The sequence below is a fragment of the Malania oleifera genome, chromosome 1, assembly GCF_029873635.1.
Source record: "Malania oleifera isolate guangnan ecotype guangnan chromosome 1, ASM2987363v1, whole genome shotgun sequence".
Classification (NCBI taxonomy): domain Eukaryota; kingdom Viridiplantae; phylum Streptophyta; class Magnoliopsida; order Santalales; family Ximeniaceae; genus Malania; species Malania oleifera.
The window spans coordinates 118,236,370-118,248,542 of NC_080417.1; the positions used below are offsets into that span (position 1 = coordinate 118,236,370).

General features: G+C 34.6%; 1 protein-coding gene across 5 annotated transcripts in view; it reads left to right on the forward strand.

Moving 5' to 3' along the window:
* Positions 1-1,318: 1,318 nt before the first annotated feature.
* LOC131168618 (pentatricopeptide repeat-containing protein At4g13650-like) overlaps positions 1,319-12,173 on the forward strand; it is a 44,668-nt gene continuing 33,813 nt past the window's right edge. For 2 of the 5 annotated variants that reach the window (XM_058128203.1, XM_058128233.1), the window contains exon 1: positions 1,335-1,743. The gene's annotated coding sequence lies outside the window, so the exon portion shown is untranslated. Of the gene's footprint in view, positions 1,744-12,173 lie in introns of all 5 variants that reach the window. The other 3 variants (XM_058128219.1, XM_058128227.1, XM_058128211.1) reach the window with 2 other exon arrangements.

The following is a 12,173-nucleotide window of genomic DNA, read 5'->3' on the forward strand; positions in this document are numbered from 1 at the left end:
TTGATACCAAGCTTTTAGGTAAAGTGGTAATCTAATGAACGAAAACTAAACATCAGAAATAAACTAAAAATAAAAAAATTAGCACCTTGTTCGTTTAATATTTATAAAACTAAAATAAATTAAAATTTTGATTAAATAAATGCTTATTTTTGTTCTTGAATTAAATAATAATTGCAAAATTTGATTAAAGTAACAAAACTACAAAGTAATATAAATTAAAAATACCATAATAAGCATTAAAATTATTATAATTATTTTACTTAATTCTTATATTTCAAAATTCACTTTACAACAATCTTATGTACATGAGAATTTAAATATAGTAAAAATATTTTGCAAATGAATTTCATTATTTTTTTTTGAGAATTTTATGGAAATTTTTTATTTTAATTATGCTTTAAATTCTTATGATTAATTTATTTTAATTTTAATTTGAGATTATGAATAAAATGAATGATTTAATTCAAAAAGGTTAATTTTTAATACTAAAATATTTTGATAATAAGTTATCAAAAAGCTGAAAATTATGAAATTTAATTTTTAATTTTTCATAAATAGATGATTTGATAAAAACACAAACAAAAATAGAAAATGGAAAGCAAAAAGGAAACCAAGCCTAAGTTTATCAAATCAAAACTTTAATAGGCAATTTGGTATCACTATCAAAAATTAAAGAAGCGAAAACCAGAAATGAAAACCAAAACTAGAAATAGAAATTAAAAATTAGAAATGAGCAATTTGATTTGGTTAACACTTAAAAAGCTAATACAAATTAAAAACTTAATTAAAAAAATTCACATTTTCATCTTTAAATAAAAATATTTATAAAAATATGATTAAAATAATAAAATTATAAATAATACACATTAAAAAATTACTATAATAAAATAAAATTTATTATAATTATTTTACTTAGTTAAACTACTTTCAAAATTTACTTTATAATAAAATTTTATTGGACATGACAACTAAAAAATTATAAAAGTATTTTGTAATTGACTTTATTATAATTTTTTAGAATTTATGTATATATATTTTAATTATATTTAAATTTATACGATTATTTAATTTTAATTTTAATCTAAAAGTATATAAAATGAATAGCTTAATCTAAAAAAAATATTAATAGTTGTCAAAATTTAAAATTATAAAATTTAGTTCTTAATTTTTTTAGCAAATTACTGAAAATCACGAATAAAAATAGAAAACTGGCTATTGAAATAAATGCGTTTTTTATAATATATTTTTTCACCTTGATGCAACTGAAAACAGAAAACAAATGCCTAAATAAATGGGCCGGCCCATTTACCCGACCCTTTGAAACGTCCGGCACTGCCGCTCTTTTCTCGTATCGCCGTCTTCTTCTCTCTCTGTGTCTCCCTTTGAGTGAGCCAGTGATGGTCTTGTCCCGGGTGTCCTAACAACCGATGCTGCCGCCCCAATCTCTCTCTCTCGTTCGTGAGAGTCCCCATCGACGATTCAACTTCTCTGCCATGTGCCTCTCTGTTTCTTTTTCTCCATCCTCTGACTCATCTTCTGAAGCTGGGACTCTCTCTAAGAACACCTGCCATCCATTTGATCAGGCGCAAGTAAATGACTCTAGTAAGATCGTACATTCGATTAATTAAACAGTCCCAGTCGCATATGCATTTTCAAGGTTGCTCGTCGCGTGGGCGTGGTTTGGATTGTGCTATTTGTGGAAGTACGATTATTAAGTTCAGTTGCTTTGTGTTTTCATCTTAGGTGAGTTTTGAACCTTTGTCCCCACTTTGGTTTTATCCTATAACTATATGCAGATGTTCTTTCCAGGGAAAATCAGAATGGGTCTTGGATTTTATCAGTTGCAAAGCAAATGGGATAACTGTTTGATTCTTGAATTGCCTAATATCTGGGAAATGTATCATTTCAATTTTGTCCGTCTAAAAGTTATGTCATTTTAAGTCATGAATTTTAGCCGTCTAAAAAAGTCAGGCTATTTAAGTCATTTGCATTTTTTTTTTCTTTGCGTCGATTAACGACTCTGCTAGTGGAGGTTGCGAAGATTATTTATTAGAATTCAATTTTGAAATAATTTTTTCTTTGTGGAAGTTTGTCTCTGTGATTACATCTCTTAACCTATATTCTTTGATTTGGACTTCATGTTATCAAATTTGCAAGCTTGCTTACTCAGGGAAAATATTGCAAGTTTGATGTAGGCTTAGGGTTTAGGGTTTTGGATTTATATTTTGGGAGGGTGAAAGGATTGAGATTTCCCTTTTTGTTTCATTAGCAGAATGAGAATTTTAGGTTTATCATTATTATTTTAATTACACTATTACAGATTGATATAATATAGATTAAATATGTGGATTTTTTTTATTTTTTTTTTTGTAGTTGAATGTAACTAACACTAACTAACTCTGTTATAGACCAATGAAAAATATTCACATATTTAATCTATATTATATCAATCTGTAATATACACTAATGCTGATGTCCCCATTTAGACACCGCACGGTCCATTAATTATTTATGTTCTTATTAGAAAATAAGTAAACAACATGCGAAAGGGAGAACTAAGTGTATCCATAATTCAGTACACACGTACGCAGTCAAATATAAGAGAAAGTATGAAGTCAAGAATATGAGTCCCTTTTTTTTTTTTCCAAAAAATTGCATATTGAATCCACTGCCAATGAACTGTTATCTTGTCACTTTTTTTGACAAGTCTTAAGTTACGTTTGGTTTGCAATATCTATTCCTAGGTGTAGAGTAGTTGTAATAGGTTAGTTACAGTTACTTATTCAAAAAATTATGTTATTACCATAAAACAAATAACAAAGTGAAACTTTTTAATGAATCCATAACAAGGAAAAGACGAGGAATAACTATTCCCAAATTTCACCATGGGAAATGTATACTCCTTTCTTATTACATGTGGGATGAAATAGTATGGAATATACAAGGAATAGCTTTTACCTTTATTCTCAAATTTCTCATTGTATTCCATCTTATTCCAAGGAATAGCTATTCAAAAACCAAACTAACCTAACTTCCTATTCATGCTTTGAAAGCTCATTAGCAATAACTAGCAATGGGCGCACATTACATGCGTGTTCCATGGCTCTTTATTTTTAAAAAGTATTTAAGAAATTAAAAAGAAAATAGCCAAGAGTAAATTATATTTTAATTTTTAATTTTATATTTATTATAATGGTTTAAAAAAAAATTATACGTGCATGCTACATAATTCTTTTTTTTTTTTAATTTTTTTTAAATTATAGGGAATATAGCCAATAATTAGAGAATATTTTAATTTTTAATTTTATATTTGTTAAAAGGGTTTTTTTAAAAAATTATAAGGGCATTTGGGGATAGTTATGGGTAGTTATAGGGGTGTTTTGGAATAATTATGAATAGTTATAGGGATAAATTTGACATAAATATAAGGGAATTTCAGAATAGTAATAGGTAGTTACACGGGTGTTTTGTGATAATTTTGGATAGTTATAGGGATAAATTTGATATTTTTGAAAAAGGATATCAAAGGGGGCCTTAGACTTCTTAAGGACCATATCAATCTTCTCTAATGAATCCTTGATTGCTTCTGTGGCTTGAATGATATGATAAAGGTGGGTGGGGGGGGGGGTTTATTTTTCTTCAGCAATGGCAGCAGCTTTGGCACTTGAAGGATTCACATATCCAAAGGGTCAGATCTTGAGTAAATCTTGTACTGCTGAGAGTTTGATACACTTGACCAACTTCTTACTAGGAGAAAGATCCATGAAGTCCCATGTCATTGGCGTAGTCAAGGCATCCATTTATACATCCATTGCATGCTTCCATTTAGGATTGGTGAGCACTTCAACATGTGAGGAAGGGATAGACGCCAAGGAAGTAGACAAGGCAAAAGAAGCTTAGTAATTGGAAGGTGAAGGACCAAAACATAATGAGACACACAACAAAGGACTATTGAGAAGTGAGAACAAGTTTGGTACCTTGGTAAGACCAAGTGGTGGATAAAGTAGGGATAGTGGAAGGTTGAAGAGGCGACTATATGGTTATGGTGATTTCTGGGGATGTTCACGAACCTCACGTTCAGTTAGTGATGGGCTGGAAGAGTGGAAGTTTTCTCTAGAGGAAGGGTAGGAGCAAGAGGATCGACAAAAAAGAGGAAACTATAAAATGTTGATGATCTCAAAAATATATTCATCTAAGGAGGATCCGATACAGGAAAAATAAGGTGTCTTTTTTGAAAAGGTGACATTAGCTTTGACACAGTTCCTGCGATTGTGGGGAATAACATCTATATCTTTTCTGAGTTCTCAAGTGCTCAAGGAAGACATGTGACAACATGAAGGGATAACTTGTCGGGACTAGTACATGGAATATGAGCAAAGCATGTGCATCCAAAAGACACGAGGGACAACAAAGGACATGGATGCTTATGGGTACATGATGGAGATGGGAATTTTCCTCCTTATAACACTTGAGAGGTTGTTTTAAGCAGAAAATGTGTTGTAAGGAGAACATCAATCTAAGAATTTTTTAGGAATGTGCACATGAAACAGTAAAGATCATAAGTAAATTCTATTTTTTTTTTACTCAGCCAAGGAAAAAGGTTGAACTCACTTTGATTAAATTCAAGTGCATTATCAGGATGAAAAATTTGAATACCATTGCCAAACTGATTTTCTATTTCTTGGTAGAATTGTGTGAATGCATTAAGAAATTTAGGCATGTCTTTTAACAAATAGATCTGGTCATATGCGAAAAATTATTCATAAAGGAGATAAATATTGATTATGAGTCATATTCTTAATTCTACATGGATCCCAAATATATGAATGAATAAAAGAAAAGAGGGATTTATTATGAGACTCGAATCTAGATGAAAAAGGTCTTGATGTGCTTTCTTTTGAGGATGAGGGTTTGATCAAGAAGTTGCCCCAGTGTTAGCTGAGGGAGGGGCTTGCACTAAGGTCACAAAGGTGGTTCGGATAATATACAGAGGTTAGCTGCTGATGCAGGGGACAATTCTTCTGGTAAAGGAAGGAATTTCGAGAAAGTTTATGTTCACCTGATGGAAAAGCAATATAATTATTTTAGGAATTATGGGAAAAATTTAATGAACAGTTCTGGATGTTCTTTATGTGTTGTGAATTCCCAGAGTTTTCAAAAGGGAGATACAATGAGAGGGCTAAAAAGGGCAATGAAAAGGAAAAATGGGGTGATGCGTTGGATAATGATAGTGGTAATATTGGCAAATTTGTGGAGATGGCAGCTTGCTTTTGGATGAGATTCAAGATTAGGGCGGATATGTTTCTGAATCATCTGATTACTTGGGGATTTGTTGTATGTGGCACCATCTCTGATGGAAGGCTTAGACGGCACTTTTATAATTCAGGAGGAAAGTTACGGAAAACAGCAACAGTGTAAGGAAGGGATTTTGCCCACTGCAGCTGTTGAGGTTGATTGGAAGGTCTTAGAAGCTCAGCAAGTGATGGATGAGATGGGGTTGACGTTTTCTAGTCCTGGAGGTAACGAAGTTTGCTTGGATAGAGAGAGAGGAAGGGATTGAAGAAGGGGCAGCGGGAATTAGCTAACTGGAAGTGCTTAGTGAACTATGAGGGCTAGGGCTTAAAAGGGGGTTCCTTATGTGACTTGTTAGTTAGGTCTGTTATTTTTTTTTAATTATTTCATTTCATTTTATTTTATTTCATTTACTTTTTTAAGGGGATTGCTTGTCCTCTTTTTAGCTGTAATCTCCTTTCCTCTCTTGATATAACTTCCTCTTTATATGTATATATATATATATATATATATATATATATATATATATATATATATATAAATGAGAAGTAGACTTGAAGCTAAGAAATACTTGTTGGAGTCCTTAAAAGGATGGATGACCTAATGAATGTACTACTAATTCAGATAAACACCATGAGTAAAAATTGAAGATGTATGAGAAGGACGGATCTACATCACAACCACTGAAATAGTACATGCTGTCCTTCCCATGCTCTCCACCAATCCTTGTCTTTGTTAGGGATCCTGATAACACAATGAGAAGGAAAGAAAAGTAAGAAAAATTATGACATTAATTGTCTAATAGATTTGTTCAAGGGAAATTTAGGCACACATATGATTAAAGGAAGTGAGATAAGATTGCTGCAAGGAATGAACATATTCACGGTAAGTTAGGTGTAGCTCCTATAGAAGATAAGATAAGGGAGGGACGACTTAGATGGTATGGACACTTGCAATGTAAGACACATAGTGCGCCGGTGAGGAAGAGTGAGTTAGTTACTGTGGGGGGCAGTAGAAGGAGTAGGGGTAGACCTAAAATAACTTGGAATGAGATAGTGAGTAAGAATTTAATAGCCTTGAATCTGTCAAAAGAAATGGTCCATGATCGCATAAATTGGTGGAAAATGATTCATATGGCCGACCCCACAGTGGGACTTAAGGCTTGGTTTTGTCGTTGTTGTAGATTAGATTGTTGCGACTTGAAACTGGTGTAATTGAACCATCAACAATGTTAAATTTTGAATGTAAATTAGTGGGTGTAAAGGGCTAAAATAAAGTGGGAAGACCTGTCATGTCATATTGAAGGAGGCACTAGAATCAATAACCTAGGTAGAGGAGGATAAAGATGTAAGAAGCCTAAATGAGCTTTAATGGGCCGCAATAGCATTGGATGAAGAGGCAAGAAGCTCATTTGGCCACAGTGGCGCAACATGTAAAAGACCGAGTGTGGAGTCCTTAAGCCATTTAGACAAGATTGTTATACTCCTTCCAAGCGACGGTAGATGATGCACCTCATTTTTTGGCCAAGTAACTCAAGGTGTCAATGGGAGAATCACCATTAGTAACAGATTTATTAGCCCAAGGATGTTTCCTATGAGATCTTATTGACAATCAACAATATGGTCTTTCATGTCATAGTTTGTGCAAATGTGAGAATCGACAAGACTAACTCCTCGTCCTCCTCTTACCCTTGAGAGTGCTATAATATTCACTAATGGACATTTATAAAAAATATTCACCAATGGACCCATCTTCTTGGTCAAGTTTGAAAAATTTCTTAGGTCAAAAGCACGGGTTTTATTTTTAATTTGCGGAGAAGCTTTCTTGAGGATCATCCCTATGGCTTTGGCAGTCTTCTGTAACATAAAGTTCATAGCTGTTCATGGCTCCATGCTATTCCACAACCACACAAAGTGTGTTATTATCTTTCGTCCAATCTTCATAATTTTTGGAGTCTAGAGATGGTGGAGAAAACAGCAGGTACTTGCAACTTCCTTTTTTGTCTTCAATATATACTCGCTCTGTCGGAGACTACAAGAAGTAATTGGAGAATCTAACAAGAAGCTTTCTATGTAGAGGCCATTAGAACAAATTTCACCATAATTCCTTTCTTATTCCAAGTTGGTTGGGATAACATAAACTTTTGCATGAGTGACTTCTTTCTAAGCTTTTCCATCCCTGTCTAATTTTTGTCATATTCTTATTGTATCCATCCTATTTGTAGGAATGGTATTCAAGAGACCAAATATAACCTCAGGGTTAGAGAAGAAGTAGGAGAAAAATCGTGAGATGCAGCAGTCTAGTTCTGGAGAGTGATATACCGCTCCATGTCTGGCCGCTTTATATATTAATAATAAAAATATATGAAGGAAAAAATTACTCCTTCTAATACCACCTAATTACTAAAATAATATTTTCTCTTCTGAACTTATTGTTGAATAATTGGGTAAAATGGAAGACCTAACCTGAATGATAGGTCTCTCCTCTTCTTTTAATAATATATGTCAAGTAGAATACCAATGATTATAATACCCTTACTAACTCACACTTACTAGCATAACTCCAACATATAATAATAATGCTAAACAACTAAATAACCATTAACACTCCTCAAGCTAGAGCATATATATATATATATATATATATATATATATATATATATCATTTTCTCCTTGCTTGTTACAAGTGAATTTCACACGAGCACCTCCCAAGGCTTTAGTTAACAAATTGGCAAGCTGAAACTCAGACTTCACATAAGTGGTTTTAATGAGCTTTTATACAAGTTTCTCCAAAATAAAGTGGCAATCAATTTTAGTGTGCTTTGTTTGTTCATGGAAGACCGGGTTTGAGGCAATATGAGTAGCAATTCGATTATCACACATCAACTCCATAGGCTGAGAATGTGGACAACTTAGTTCTTCTAACATGTTCTTCAACAAAATGAGTTCACATGTAGTGGGCTCCATACTTTGACTTAGCACTTGACTTGGCCACCATAATTTGTTTCTTACTCTAGACACCAAATTATCACCAACAAAGATATAGTACCGGACTATGGATCTTTGGTTGGAAGGCAACACGACTTAATCTGATCCTAATATAAAAGACCTCTCCCTGGTGCACCTTGTTGAGGCAATTGAAAACACTGGAAGGCAAGTTATATTTCAGATTTCACCCAAGATGTGAGGAGCTGAAGATCTCTCACTTAATATTTGCAGATGACTTGATGCTGTTCTCAAGAGGAGATGTTACCTCAGTTGAGTTCCTAATGGAGTGCCTAAAATTATTCAGCAGATGCTCTGGGTTGACAGCTAATAACATGAAATCGAGTTTATACCAGGCAGGAATTAAACAGCAAGATTTGGAAAAGATTTTGAATCTAACTGGTGTGAACCTTGGGGAGTTTCCCTTCAGATACCTGGGAGTCCCTCTGCTGGCATCAAGATTGAATTCAGCTCACTATGGTCCAGTGGTGAATCGAATAGCAAACCTACTGAAGGGTTGGATGGGTAATACACTATCTTATGCAGGAAAGTTGGAGGTTTTAAATTCAATAATACAAGGGATAGAATGTTTTTGGCTGGCCATCTTCCCCATCACACTGAATGTGTTGAATCAAATTGTGAAACTCTGCAGAGGTTTCCTTTGGGGTGGGAGAAAAAAGCCACTGGTTGCATGGAAAGATATATGTGTCCCCAAAACAGAAGGGGGCTTGGGAGTCGTTGATTTGAGCTCTTGGAACAAGGCACTGCTAACCAAAACCTTGTGGAACATACATTCGAAAAAAGACTCTTTGTGGTCAAAATGGATGCATCATGTGTATTTGAGCAATACAACCATCTGGGAAGTGACAGCAAAGAAAGATGACTCCAATCTCTTTAAGAAACTGCTGGAGATTAGAGATCAATTGATGGAAAAATGTGGAGATGAGAGAAATGCCACTGAACTGATGGGAAGATGGGAAGCCGACAATCACCAGTGCTACGAATTCTGGAGAAACAGAAATCAGATTGTGCCGTGGGCTAGAGAGGTCTGGTATAGTGCTATCCTGCCCAAGCATGCATTTTGCCTCTGGTTAACAGTGAAGGGAAAGCTCCCTACTTGTGACAAAGTAACTGTAGAGGGAATGGATCATAACTGTACTTATTGCAAAGCTGGTCCTGAGACCCTTGAACATTTATTCATTTATTCTTTAGATGCAATTTCACAGCTGGGGTATGGAAGAAAATCAGAGAGTGGCTGGGCATAAGGAGGGAAATGAATACGATAAAAGCTGCTGTAAAATGGCTTCATAAAGAGGTAAAAGGAAATGGATTTTACTCGGTTGGAAAAAGAGTTGGTTTGGCGGTTATAGTATATTTTGTTTGGCATTTCAGAAATAGAAGTAGGTTTGAAGGTCATACTATTACTGCCCGGGAAATGGTCCCATTGATACAAAAACAGATTTATAGGGCCGTATTTGATAAATTTGGTATAAATACTTATGCTTAAAGTTTAGAGAATGAAGAAGGTACTTGAGATGTAAAAGAAATGTAACAAACCATTGAGATAGGCCATTAATGGCCCCTGGGAATGCCCAGGTTCTGATGTAATCTTTGGACACATGCACTGTATTGTCTGTTGGGAACTTGTTCCCCTTTGGCCTGGGAATGCCCAGTGGAGCTGTAAATATACATATTTGATCAATATACTTTTACCTTTGATAAAAAAAAAAAAATGCGAATTACTGCATTTCAGTCACTTGTTCTTGGGAAATTGAGAAAGTGACTCACAACACTTGTTGTGAAGGATATATTTGGTTGAGTGATTGTGAGATAAATTCAACTTCCAATAAATCTTTGGTATCGTCCAGGATTAGGCGACAAATCACTTATATTTGACACTAACTTAGTATTGGAATTTATGGGTGTATCAATAGGTTTGGATCCCAACAACCTAGTCTCATATAAAAATCAAGAACATACTTCCTTTGTGACAAGACAGTTCTTGTACGAGATCTTGATACTTATATACCAAAAAAAGTACTTTAATGGTCCAAAGTCTTTGGCTTGAAACTAACTCTGTAGGAAAAGCTTTAAATCCTGGATGCCTTGATCATCATCACCAGTGATCACAATGTCATTGATAGACACAATAAGCAAAATCCTGCTGGATGGATTTTAATGATAAAATATAGAGTGATCTACGACACACCATCGAAGACCAAACTCAATTATTGTAGTACTAAATTAGCCAAACCATGCTTTAGGAGATTGTTTTAATTCATATAATGATTTTTTAAGCTGACACACTAAGCTTGACTCCCCCTGAGCAACAAACTAAGGTGGTTGCTCTATATAGACCTCCTCTTGAAGATCACCATTTAGGAAATCATTCTTCTCATCTAACTGATGTAGAGGCCAATAACAAGTAGTGACTAAAGAGATGAACAAACGTACTGAGGCAAGTTTAGTGACCGGAGAGAATGCATTTGAATAATCTAAAACATACACTTGACTATATTCCTTAGCAACAGGAGGGCCTTCAAATGAGTCACAGAACCATTAGGATTGACTATCACATTGTACACCCAACGACAACCAACCATAGACTTATCAGGAGGAAGAGGTACCAAATCCTAACTATCATTATCATGTAGCGCTTGAATCTCTTCAACCATTGTAGTGCTCCAACCAGATTGGGATAAAGCTTCAAAAAAAGATTTTGTAAGGGCAACAGAAGACAGAGTACTAGCAAAACAATAATACGAGGGTGACAAGAAATCACAACAAACAAAATTAGAGATTGGAAAATTGGTACTAGTGCATTTACGTTTCCAAACAGCTATAGGAGGATCAACATGATGGGGAATTAGTTCATCTGATGAGGGAACTAGAGGCACAGTAGTAGAAGCTGGAGGAGGCTTTCCTCCCTTGAGTCACTATGCGTACACCTACAAATTGAGATGATCTAAGCGACGAGAAGAACTCAAATTGGATGAAGATGTAGGAGGATTGGGCATAGATAATAGGTTAGGATTTGGAAGGCAAGATAGCGGAAGGAAGTCATGAAGGACATCGTAACTCAAGGAATTATAGTAATATGGAGTAGAATTAAAAAAGGTCACATCAACAGAGATAAAGAATTGATGTAAAGTAGGGATACTATATCTCGTTTGAGTATAGGAATAGCCTAGAAAAGTAAATTTGATAGCACAAGGATCCAACTTATCCGTTCCTGGAGTTAACCGATGAACAAATGACACACAACCAAATATACGATGAGGAAGGGAGAAAAAAGGAGCCTTGAGGAAAATAATTGAATATGAGATTTTACCACCAAGGATAGAGGATATCGTTTTATTAATGAGGGAGCAAGCTATGAGCACAACATCACTCCAAAAATCTTTGGGGACATTCATTTAATACAATAGGGTATGAATGACTTCAAGAATATGTCTATTTTTTCTACTCTGCAACTGTAATTCCATTTTGTTGTGGAGTGTGGGCACAAGAGGACTGATGGATCATGCTAGAATTAGTCATATAGGTAGTGAATTGGGTACTGAAGTACTCAACATTATCACTACGAAGTATCCTGAATGGCATATCAAATTGAGTATAGAAAGGACAAAATTTTAAACAACTCAGTATGATCTTTCTTTAAGTACAACCAAGTCTTCCTAGAGTAGTTATCAACATATGTAACAAAGTACTAAAACCCCAACTTTGATGTGACATGACTATGACCCCAGACATCGGAATGAACTAGCATGAAAGGACTAACTACCCATTTGTCGACCTGGGAAGTAGAGAGAACATGATGAAGTTTTCCTATCGATAGACTCACACTCAAGATTAGACACATAACTCAATGAAGGAACTAGCTATTTCAACTTCTCC